General features: G+C 38.8%; 1 protein-coding gene across 5 annotated transcripts in view; it reads right to left on the reverse strand.

Annotated features, from left to right (window-relative positions):
* Positions 1-13,929, reverse strand: part of LOC147012704 (protein phosphatase EYA4-like) — a 243,284-nt gene extending 229,355 nt beyond the window's left edge. Inside the window, exon 1 of one of the 5 annotated variants that reach the window (XM_085853787.1) lies at positions 13,805-13,929. The gene's annotated coding sequence lies outside the window, so the exon portion shown is untranslated. Of the gene's footprint in view, positions 1-13,715 lie in introns of all 5 variants that reach the window. The other 4 variants (XM_085853791.1, XM_085853792.1, XM_085853793.1 and 1 more) reach the window with 4 other exon arrangements.
* Positions 13,930-14,450: the final 521 nt, after the last annotated feature.

Raw genomic sequence — 14,450 nt, forward strand, 5'->3', positions numbered from 1 at the left:
TCCCCACTGTTTTGTCTCTTCCACTCCCGCCCCTCTTGTCTCATGCCTCCTTGCTGTGAGTTGTGTGTTAGCTCTCATACGAGCCTCGACCAAGGTATACAAAAAAAAAAAAAAAAAAATCATAAGCAAGATTCATTAGGCTACTTGGTGCTGTTGGAACATCCTTTGATAGAAGTACAATTGCTTTTCTATGTGTCAGTAGTTCCTACTTTCATTCACATCACCTCCCCCCCCCACCCCTCCCCTTCTGCACCAAAAGGATCCAAATATATACTTGGTAGCTGACGCAGTACGAATCTCTTCAAAAAGTTGATTAGTGAGTTTGTCACCTTGGATACCATCAAACAGGTAGATATCACAAAGGTGGACTTCGAGAATATGACATCACTGAGATGACTCCAAACTCCAATTGAAACAGTAACAAAGCAGAGGCTGAAAAGGAAAAAAATCTTATTCGTGACTAGCAGAGGGACCTGCACCTTGGGCGGATGGAATTTAGAGGTTAGCAAAAGAGATCCAGGTGATATGTACAATTCCAATAAATTAATGACATATAATTTAGCAGGCAATACTATAATAACTAGAAGGGCACTCGGTGGAGCTCATACCTCCGCCACGTAATGCATGATCCACGAGAACATATCGGGCCCAATACATTTTTGAAATATCATGCTATATATCTTTTTTGGCCCGATCTCTCAATGGTGAAGAATCACTTTAAAATTAAATAATTCTCGGATCCAGATCCGGATTCGGATCTTCACCAAAGTCAAAATAATTTGTCGTGGTCACACACCCAACCTGTCCACCAAGTTTCATTTGAATCCGTCCACAACTGTTTCAGATATCATGCTATATATTAGTTCAGCCCTATCTCTCGATGGTGAAGAATCATTGAAAAATTTATCAGATGCAGATCCGGATCGGGATCTTCACCAAAATTGAATCTAAACTTTCCTGTCACACACCCAATGTAGGAACGGACGGACAGACACAGAAAGGCAGACGGACGGAGGATACATAATACGCCGCGACATATATATATATATATATATATATATATATATATATATATATATATATATATATATATATATATATATATACATATACATATACATATATATATATATATATATATATATATATACATATATATACATATATATATATATACATATACATATACATATATATATATATATATATACATATACATATATATATATATATATATATATATATATATATATATATATACATATATATATATATATATATATATACATATATATATATATACATATATATATATATACATATATATATATATATACATATATATATATATATATATATATATATATATATATATATATATATATATATATATATATATATACATACATATATATATATACACACACATATATATATATATACACACATATATATATATACACACATATATATATATACACACACATATATATATATATATATATATATATATATATATATATATATATATATATATATATATATATATATATATATATATATATATATATATATATATATCGGGCGTATAAAAAATAGTGTGGTCGATAAAAACATTAGAAAGGAAAAAATAACTTGCACCAAAAATTTTAACATTTTCACAAATTTAACAGAGAGCTATAGCTCTCTCTTCTTCGAACAGGCGAGCTAAAAACCTCACCACCACATTATTAAAAACACCTCACCATCACATTATTAAATACACCTCACCTCCATGGTATTAAAAACACCTCACCACCACGCTATAATAAACACCTCACCACCACATTATTAAAATCACGTCACCACCACAATATTAAAAACACCTCACCTCCGCGTAATCGCCACATATTAAATGCACCTCACCACAGTATTAAAAAACACCTCACCACCACATTATTAAAAACATCTCACCTCCATGGTATTAAAAACACCTCACCACCACATATTAAATACATCTCACCACCACAGTATTAAAATATACCATCAGAGATGGGGAATCCCCCACCATTGAATGAAAAAGGTCATACATATTCCAGATAATGAGGGAGGTGAATTGGAAACAAGACACCATTTGGTCATCATCTCGAAAAAGTTCCCCAGGGGTGAGGAACGTAGAAACCAAAAATAATTGAAATCAGATAAGCGGTTTTCCAATTATTACAAAAAACTTTTTTTTTTCAAGATGGCCGCCCCAGTCGGCCAACTTGGATCCAGCCACGCCCAAATCAATAGGGTTCTTCCTTTTCAGGTGGTACATGTGTGACCCGAATTTCATATCGATATGGCAAACAGTTTCTGAGTTACCGCACTCACAGCTATAAATGTTGACGCCCGGACGGACGGACAGCCGGATGGACAGCCAGACGACCTGGGTGACAACAATATCCCCCTTCCGCCACGCGGCGGGGGATAAAAACACCTCACCACCACATTATTAAAAACTCACCTCCGTGGTATTATAAACACCTCACCACCATGCTATTATAAAACACCTCACCACCACGCTATTATAAAACACCTCACCACCACATTATTAAAAACACCTCACCACATTATGAGAAACACCTCACCACCACATAATTAAAAACACCACACCTCCACATTGTTAAAAACCTCACCACCACATTAAAAACACCTCACCTCCACGTAATCCCCACATATTAAATACACCTCACCACATTATTAAAAAACCTCACCACCATGGAATAACAAACACCTCACCACCATGCTATTATAAAACACCTCACCATCACGCTATTAAAAAACCTCACCACCGCGCTATTAAAAAAACCGCACCACCGCGCTATTAAAAAAACCTCAGCACATTAAAAACACCTCACCACATTATTAAAGACACCTCACCTCCACGTAATCTCCACATATTAAATACACCTCACCACCACAGTCTTAAAAAACACCTCACCACATTATTTTAAAAAACCTCACCACCACATTATTAAAAACACCTCACCTCCATGGTATTAAAAACACCACACCACCACGCTATTATAAAACACCTTCACCACCACATTATTTAAAAAAAACCTCACCACCACGCTATTAAAGAACACCTCACCTCCATGGTATTAAAACACCTCACCACCACGCTATTATAAAACACCTCACCTCCACATTATTTAAAAAACCTCACCACCATATTATTTTTTTTAAAAACCTCACCATCACACTATTAAAGAACACCTCACCTCCATGGTATTAAAAAAACCTCGCCACCACGCTATTATAAAACACCGCACCACCATGCGATTATTAAACACCTAACTGCCATAGTAGTAAAAAACCTCACCACCACGCTATTATAAAACACCCCACCACCACACTGTTATAAAACACCTCACCACATTATTAAAAACACCTCACCACCACGCTATTGTAAAACACCTCACCACCATGGTATTAAAAACACCTCACCACCATGGTATTATAAAAGACCTCACCAACACGCTATTATAAAACACCTCACCACCACGCTATTATAAAACAGCTCACCACCACGCTATTGTAAAACACCTCACCACCACGGTATTGTAAAACACCTCACCAACACGCTATTATAAAACACCTCACCACCACGCTATTATAAAAAACCTCACCATCACGCTATTATAAAACACCTCAACACCATGGTATTATAAAACACCTCACCACCATGGTATTATAAAACACCTCACGACCATGCTATTATAAAACACCTCACCACCACGGTATTATAAAACACCTCACCACCACGGTATTATAAAACACCTCACCACCATGGTATTATAAAACACCTCACGACCATGCTATTATAAAACAACTCACCACCACGCTATTATAAAACACCTCACCACCACGCTATTATAAAACACCTCACCACCACGCTATTATAAAACACCTCACCACCACGCTATTATAAAACACCTCACCACCACGCTATTATAAAACACCTCACCACCGCGCTATTAAAAAAACCGCACCACCGCGCTATTAAAAAACCTCAGCACATTAAAAACACCTCACCACATTATTAAAGACACCTCACCTCCACGTAATCTCCACATATTAAATACACCTCACCACCACAGTCTTAAAAACACCTCACCACATTATTTTAAAAAACCTCACCACCACATTATTAAAAACACCTCACCTCCATGGTATTAAAAACACCTCACCACCACGCTATTATAAAACACCTTCACCACCACATTATTTAAAAAAAACCTCACCACCACGCTATTAAAGAACACCTCACCTCCATGGTATTAAAACACCTCACCACCACGCCATTATAAAACACCTCACCTCCACATTATTTAAAAAACCTCACCACCATATTATTTTTTTTAAAAACCTCACCATCACACTATTAAAGAACACCTCACCTCCATGGTATTAAAAAACCTCACCACCACGCTATTATAAAACACCTCACCACCATGCTATTATAAAACACCTAACCTCCATGGTATTAAAAAAACCTCACCACCACGCTATTATAAAACACCCCACCACCACACTGTTATAAAACACCTCACCACATTATTAAAAACACCTCACCACCACGCTATTGTAAAACACCTCACCACCATGGTATTAAAAACACCTCACCACCACGGTATTATAAAAGACCTCACCAACACGCTATTATAAAACACCTCACCACCACGCTATTATAAAACAGCTCACCACCACGCTATTGTAAAACACCTCACCACCACGGTATTGTAAAACACCTCACCAACACGCTATTATAAAACACCTCACCACCACGCTATTATAAAACACCTCACCAACACGCTATTATAAAACACCTCACCACCATGGTATTATAAAACACCTCACGGCCATGCTATTATAAAACACCTCACCACCACGCTATTATAAAACACCTCACCACCACACTATTATAAAACACCTCACCACGCGATTATAAAACACCTCACCACCACGCTATTATAAAACACCTCACCACCACGCTATTATAAAACACCTCAACACCACGCTATTATAAAACACCTCACCACCACGCTATTAAAAAACACCTCAACACCACGGTATTATAAAACACCTCAACACCATGCTATTATAAAACACCTCACGACCATGCTATTATAAAACACCTCAACACCACGGTATTATAAATCACCTCACCATCACGCTATTATAAAACACCTCAACACCATGGTATTATAAAACACCTCACCACCACGGTATTATAAATCACCTCACCATCACGCTATTATAAAACACCTCAACACCATGGTATTATAAAACACCTCACCACCACGCTATTATAAAACACCTCAACACCACGGTATTATAAATCACCTCACCATCACGCTATTATAAAACACCTCAACACCATGGTATTATAAAACACCTCACCACCACGGTATTATAAATCACCTCACCACCACGCGATTATAAAACACCTCAACACCATGGTATTATAAAACACCTCACCACCACGCTATTATAAAACACCTCAACACCATGGTATTATAAAACACCTCACCACCATGGTATTATAAAACACCTCAACACCATGGTATTATAAAACACCTCACCACCACGGTATTATAAATCACCTCACCATCACGCTATTATAAAACACCTCAACACCATGGTATTATAAAACACCTCACCACCACGCTATTATAAAACACCTCAACACCATGGTATTATAAAACACCTCACGACCATGCTATTATAAAACACCTCAACACCACGGTATTATAAATCACCTCACCATCACGCTATTATAAAACACCTCAACACCATGGTATTATAAAACACCTCACCACCACGGTATTATAAATCACCTCACCATCACGCTATTATAAAACACCTCAACACCATGGTATTATAAAACACCTCACCACCATGGTATTATAAAACACCTCACGACCATGCTATTATAAAACACCTCACCACCACGGTATTATAAAACATCTCACCACCACGGTATTATAATACACCTCACCACCACGGTATTATAAAACACCTCACCACCACGGTATTATAAAACACCTCACCACCACGCTATTATAAAACACCTCACCACCACGGTATTATAAATCACCTCACCACCACGCTATTATAAAACACCTCAACACCATGGTCTTATAAAACACCTCACCACCATGCTATTATAAAACACCTCACCACCACGGTATTATAAAACACCTCACCACCACGCTTTATAAAACACCTCACCACCACGGTATTATAAAACACCTCACCACCACGCTATTATAAAACACCTCAACACCACGCTATTATAAAACACCTCACCACCATGGTATTATAAAACACCTCACGACCATGCTATTATAAAACAACTCACCACCACGCTATTATAAAACACCTCACCACCACGCTATTATAAAACACCTCACCACCACGCTATTATAAAACACCTCACCACCACGCTATTATAAAACACCTCACCACCGCGCTATTAAAAAAACCGCACCACCGCGCTATTAAAAAAACCTCAGCACATTAAAAACACCTCACCACATTATTAAAGACACCTCACCTCCACGTAATCTCCACATATTAAATACACCTCACCACCACAGTCTTAAAAAACACCTCACCACATTATTTTAAAAAAACCTCACCACCACATTATTAAAAACACCTCACCTCCATGGTATTAAAAAAACCTCACCACCACGCTATTATAAAACACCTTCACCACCACATTATTAAAAAAAAACCTCACCACCACGCTATTAAAGAACACCTCACCTCCATGGTATTAAAACACCTCACCACCACGCTATTATAAAACACCTCACCTCCACATTATTTAAAAAACCTCACCACCATATTATTTTTTTTAAAAACCTCACCATCACACTATTAAAGAACACCTCACCTCCATGGTATTAAAAAAACCTCACCACCACGCTATTATAAAACACCTCACCACCATGCTATTATAAAACACCTAACCTCCATGGTATTAAAAAAACCTCACCACCACGCTATTATAAAACACCTCACCTCCACATTATTTAAAAAACCTCACCACCATATTATTTTTTTAAAAAACCCCACCACCACACTATTATAAAACACCTCACCACATTATTAAAAACACCTCACCACCACGCTATTATAAAACACCTCACCACCACGCTATTGTAAAACACCTCACCACCATGGTATTAAAAACACCTCACCACCACGGTATTATAAAAGACCTCACCAACACGCTATTATAAAACACCTCACCACCACGCTATTATAAAACAGCTCACCACCACGCTATTGTAAAACACCTCACCACCACGGTATTGTAAAACACCTCACCAACACGCTATTATAAAACACCTCACCACCACGCTATTATAAAACACCTCACCAACACGCTATTATAAAACACCTCACCAACACGCTATTATAAAACACCTCACCACCATGGTATTACAAAACACCTCACGGCCATGCTATTATAAAACACCTCACCACCACGCTATTATAAAACACCTCACCACCACACTATTATAAAACACCTCACCACGCTATTATAAAACACCTCACCACCACGCTATTATAAAACACCTCACCACCACGCTATTATAAAACACCTCAACACCACGCTATTATAAAACACCTCACCACCACGCTATTAAAAAACACCTCAACACCACGGTATTATAAGTCACCTCACCAACACGCTATTATAAAACACCTCAACACCATGGTATTATAAAACACCTCAACACCATGCTATTATAAAACACCTCACGACCATGCTATTATAAAACACCTCACGACCACGCTATTATAAATCACCTCACCAACACGCTATTATAAAATACCTCAACACCATGGTATTATAAAACACCTCACGACCATGCTATTATAAAACACCTCAACACCACGGTATTATAAATCACCTCACCATCACGCTATTATAAAACACCTCAACACCATGGTATTATAAAACACCTCACCACCACGGTATTATAAATCACCTCACCATCACGCTATTATAAAACACCTCAACACCATGGTATTATAAAACACCTCACCACCATGGTATTATAAAACACCTCACCACCACGGTATTATAAATCACCTCACCATCACGCTATTATAAAACACCTCAACACCATGGTATTATAAAACACCTCACCACCACGGTATTATAAAACACCTCACGACCATGCTATTATAAAACACCTCAACACCACGGTATTATAAATCACCTCACCATCACGCTATTATAAAACACCTCACCACCACGCTATTATAAAACACCTCACCACCATGGTATTATAAAACACCTCACCACCATGGTATTATAAAACACCTCACGACCATGCTATTATAAAACACCTCACGACCATGCTATTATAAAACACCTCAACACCACGGTATTATAAATCACCTCACCATCACGCTATTATAAAACACCTCAACACCATGGTATTATAAAACACCTCACCACCACGGTATTATAAATCACCTCACCATCACGCTATTATAAAACACCTCAACACCATGGTATTATAAAACACCTCACCACCATGGTATTATAAAACACCTCACGACCATGCTATTATAAAACACCTCACCACCACGGTATTATAAAACACCTCACTACCACGGTATTATAAAACACCTCACCACCACGCTATTATAAAACACCTCACCACCACGGTATTATAAATCACCTCACCACCACGCTATTATAAAACACCTCAACACCATGGTATTATAAAAACACCTCACGACCATGCTATTATAAAACACCTCACCACCACGGTATTATAAAACACCTCACCACCACGGTATTATAAAACACCTCACCACCACACTATTATAAAACACCTCACCACGCTATTATAAAACACCTCACCACCACGCTATTATAAAACACCTCAACACCACGGTATTATAAAACACCTCACCACCACGCTATTATAAAACACCTCACCACCACGCTATTATAAAACATCTCACCACCACGCTATTATAAAACATCTCACCACCACGCTATTATAAAACACCTCAACACCATGGTATTATAAAACACCTCACCAACACGCTATTATAAAACACCTCAACACCATGGTATTATAAAACACCTCACCACCATGGTATTATAAAACACCTCACCACCATGGTATTATAAAACACCTCACCACCACGCTATTATAAAACACCTCACCAACACGCTATTATAAAACACCTCACCACCATGGTATTATAAAACACCTCACCACCATGGTATTATAAAACACCTCACCACCATGGTATTATAAAACACCTCACCACCACGCTATTATAAAACATCTCACCACCACGCTATTATAAAACATCTCACCACCATGGTATTATAAAACATCTCACCACCACGCTATTATAAAACACCTCAACACCACGGTATTATAAAACACCTCAACACCATGGTATTATAAAACACCTCACCAACACGCTATTATAAAACACCTCAACACCATGGTATTATAAATCACCTCACCATCACGCTATTATAAAACACCTCAACACCATGGTATTATAAAACACCTCACCACCACGGTATTATAAATCACCTCACCATCACGCTATTATAAAACACCTCAACACCATGGTATTATAAAACACCTCACCACCATGGTATTATAAAACACCTCACCACCACGGTATTATAAATCACCTCACCATCACGCTATTATAAAACACCTCAACACCATGGTATTATAAAACACCTCACCACCACGGTATTATAAAACACCTCACGACCATGCTATTATAAAACACCTCAACACCACGGTATTATAAATCACCTCACCATCACGCTATTATAAAACACCTCAACACCATGGTATTATAAAACACCTCACCACCACGGTATTATAAAACACCTCACCACCACGCTATTATAAAACACCTCACCACCACGCTATTATAAAACATCTCACCACCACGTTATTATAAAACATCTCACCACCATGGTATTATAAAACATCTCACCACCACGGTATTATAAAACACCTCAACACCATGGTATTATAAAACACCTCACCAACACGCTATTATAAAACACCTCAACACCATGGTATTATAAATCACCTCACCATCACGCTATTATAAAACACCTCAACACCATGGTATTATAAAACACCTCACCACCACGGTATTATAAATCACCTCACCATCACGCTATTATAAAACACCTCAACACCATGGTATTATAAAACACCTCACCACCATGGTATTATAAAACACCTCAACACCATGGTATTATAAAACACCTCACCACCACGGTATTTTAAATCACCTCACCATCACGCTATTATAAAACACCTCAACACCATGGTATTATAAAACACCTCACCACCACGCTATTATAAAACACCTCAACACCACGGTATTATAAAACACCTCACGACCATGCTATTATAAAACACCTCAACACCACGGTATTATAAATCACCTCACCACCATGCTATTATAAAACACCTCAACACCACGGTATTATAAATCACCTCACCATCACGCTATTATAAAACACCTCAACACCATGGTATTATAAAACACCTCACCACCACGGTATTATAAATCACCTCAACACCATGGTATTATAAATCACCTCACCACCACGGTATTATAAAACACCTCACCACCACGGTATTATAAAACACCTCACCACCACGGTATTATAAAACACCTCAACACCATGGTATTATAAATCACCTCACCATCACGCTATTATAAAACACCTCAACACCATGGTATTATAAAACACCTCACCACCACGGTATTATAAATCACCTCACCATCACGCTATTATAAAACACCTCAACACCATGGTATTATAAAACACCTCACCACCATGGTATTATAAAACACCTCACCACCACGGTATTATAAATCACCTCACCATCACGCTATTATAAAACACCTCAACACCATGGTATTATAAAACACCTCACCACCACGCTATTATAAAACACCTCAACACCACGGTATTATAAAACACCTCACGACCATGCTATTATAAAACACCTCAACACCACGGTATTATAAATCACCTCACCACCATGCTATTATAAAACACCTCAACACCACGGTATTATAAATCACCTCACCATCACGCTATTATAAAACACCTCAACACCATGGTATTATAAAACACCTCACCACCACGGTATTATAAATCACCTCAACACCATGGTATTATAAATCACCTCACCACCACGGTATTATAAAACACCTCACCACCACGGTATTATAAAACACCTCACCACCACGGTATTATAAATCACCTCACCACCACGCTATTATAAAACACCTCAACACCATGGTATTATAAAACACCTCACCACCATGGTATTATAAAACACCTCACGACCATGCTATTATAAAACACCTCACCACCACGGTATTATAAAACACCTCACCACCACGCTATTATAAAACACCTCACCACCACGCTATTATAAATCACCTCACCACCACGCTATTATAAAACACCTCAACACCACGGTATTATAAAACACCTCACCACCATGGTATTATAAAACACCTCACGACCATGCTATTATAAAACACCTCACCAACATGCTATTATAAAACACCTCAACACCATGGTATTATAAAACACCTCACCACCATGGTATTATAAAACACCTCACCACCATGGTATTATAAAACACCTCACCACCATGGTATTATAAAACACCTCACCACCATGGTATTATAAAACACCTCACCACCATGGTATTATAAAACACCTCACGACCATGCTATTATAAAACACCTCACCACCACGCTATTATAAAACACCTCACCACCACGCTATTATAAAACACCTCACGACCACGCTATTATAAAACACCTCACCACCACGCTATTATAAAACACCTCACCACCACGCTATTATAAAACACCCCGCCACCACGCTATTAAAAACATCTCACCACCACGCTATTATAAACCACTTCACCACCACGCTATTATAAAACACCTCACCACCACGCTATTATAAAACACCTCACCACCACGCTATTATAAAACACCTCACCACCACGCTATTATAAAACACCTCACCACCACGCTATTATAAAACACCTCACCACCACGCTATTATAAAACATCTCACCACCACGCTATTATAAAACACCTCACCACCACGCTATTATAAAACACCTCACCACCACGCTATTATAAAACACCTCACCACCACGCTATTATAAAACACCTCACCACCACGCTATTATAAAACACCTCACCACCACGCTATTATAAAACACCTCACCACCACGCTATTATAAATCACCTCACCACCACGCTATTATAAAACACCTCACCACCACGCTATTATAAAACACCTCACCACCACGCTATTATAAAACACCTCACCACCACGCTATTATAAAACACCTCACCACCACGCTATTATAAAACATCTCACCACCACGCTATTATAAAACATCTCACCACCACGCTATTATAAAACACCTCACCACCACGCTATTATAAAACACCTCACCACCACGCTATTATAAAACATCTCACCACCACGCTATTATAAAACATCTCACCACCACGCTATTATAAAACACCTCACCACCACGCTATTATAAAACACCTCACCACCACGCTATTATAAAACACCTCACCACCACGCTATTATAAATCACCTCACCACCACGCTATTATAAAACACCTCACCACCACGCTATTATAAAACACCTCACCACCACGCTATTATAAAACACCTCACCACCACGCTATTATAAAACACCTCACCACCACGCTATTATAAAACATCTCACCACCACGCTATTATAAAACATCTCACCACCACGCTATTATAAAAAACCTCACCACCACGCTATTATAAAACATCTCACCACCACGCTATTATAAAACATCTCACCACCACGCTATTATAAATCACCTCACCACCACGCTATTATAAAACATCTCACCACCACGCTATTATAAATCACCTCACCACCACGGTGTCATTCCGGTGTTTCCCAGGCAGTGTTTCATCAATGTGTGCGCCATCCCATCGGAGGAACCGAAAACTGGCGACCGACCCGTCTGCCTGCATGTAGTTGGTGGACTTTCAAGATCCGACGGAGCCTTTCTTGAAGAGTAAGCGAGCTATCGCCGGTATCCGGAATAAATTACAAATTCTTGCCATGACGACTGAGTGGAACGTCACGCCTAACCAGCAGGTTCGTGCAAGACTTGAGCCAAAAACTTGCCACAACAACCCCACAAGACCGTGAGGAGAAGAAGAAGGAAAGGGAAAAGGAAAGGAAGAAGACAATATCTTGTGAGAGGATCAAGAAAGGGAGAGAATTATTCTGATCCAGAGAACAGATATTTATGATAAGTCGTGACGTCTCTGAAAAACAATAAAATTCTTAAATCTTTTCATGAATGACATCAAAAAAAAAAAAAAATTATCTCAGTGGGGAACTTGATTTAAAACACAACATGCCAAGAAAGAGGTTTGTACAAAAATAATTGTTCTGATCCTGAGCATTGTATGTACAACTGTATTGGGACATACACGACCTTGGACGAGCCGCCCTTTCCTCACGGACAAAACAGCAGATATAACCTGTCCGCACATCATTTCAGACATTCAGGAAGTCCATCGACTCAAATGAAATAATACAATCTACCTTATCCCGCGTACATCTTCATGGACAAAATGGATGTGTCAAATCTTCGATAACAAGTGTAATACACACTGGTGGTGGATTTTTCTCACCAGACACCGGCACTACGTCAAATAAAATCTGGGTCGGTAGACTGCGCAGGCCAGAGCCGGACGATGATCCATGGAGATAAGTTTGAATTGTATTGTTACCTTCAGGGCAGCGCTGCGAAAGGGAAGCACGCATATAGTCGCGATTTGTTGCCCTCAGGGCATAATGTCGCTCTAAAGATAAAGTTAAAGCCATTGTAAGTAGTTTGGTGATAATATTCCGAGCGTTCCAGCACATATATATTCTTCCCATGACCTTTCCTTCGCAGGTTAAACGAGGCTCTTCCAATGCACGTATTATAAAAACAATGGACTCCTTTAAAAGGACAGCTCAAGCACAAGAAAACACGTCATCGTTCTGTGAACAAACTGATCTATGTACTTGGAGTGATACGATATACAGTGCAGTATCTTATAAATAAAAGTATGTGTGCGCGCGTCCGTCCGTGCGTGCTTGCGTCCGTGTGTGTGTGTGTGTGTGTGTGTGTGTGTGTGTGTGTGTGTGTGTGTGTGTGTGTGTGTGTGTGTGTGTGTGTGTGTGTGTGTGTGTGTGTGTGTGTGTGTGTGTGTGTGTGTGTGGCCAATCACGCCCAAACTACTCAGACAATTGCTACCAAAGTTAACACGTAGACAAAGTTTAAAATTCCAA

The sequence above is a fragment of the Eptatretus burgeri genome, chromosome 14, assembly GCF_056783735.1.
Source record: "Eptatretus burgeri isolate ZD-2024b chromosome 14, Ebu_testis_v1, whole genome shotgun sequence".
NCBI lineage: Eukaryota > Metazoa > Chordata > Myxini > Myxiniformes > Myxinidae > Eptatretus > Eptatretus burgeri.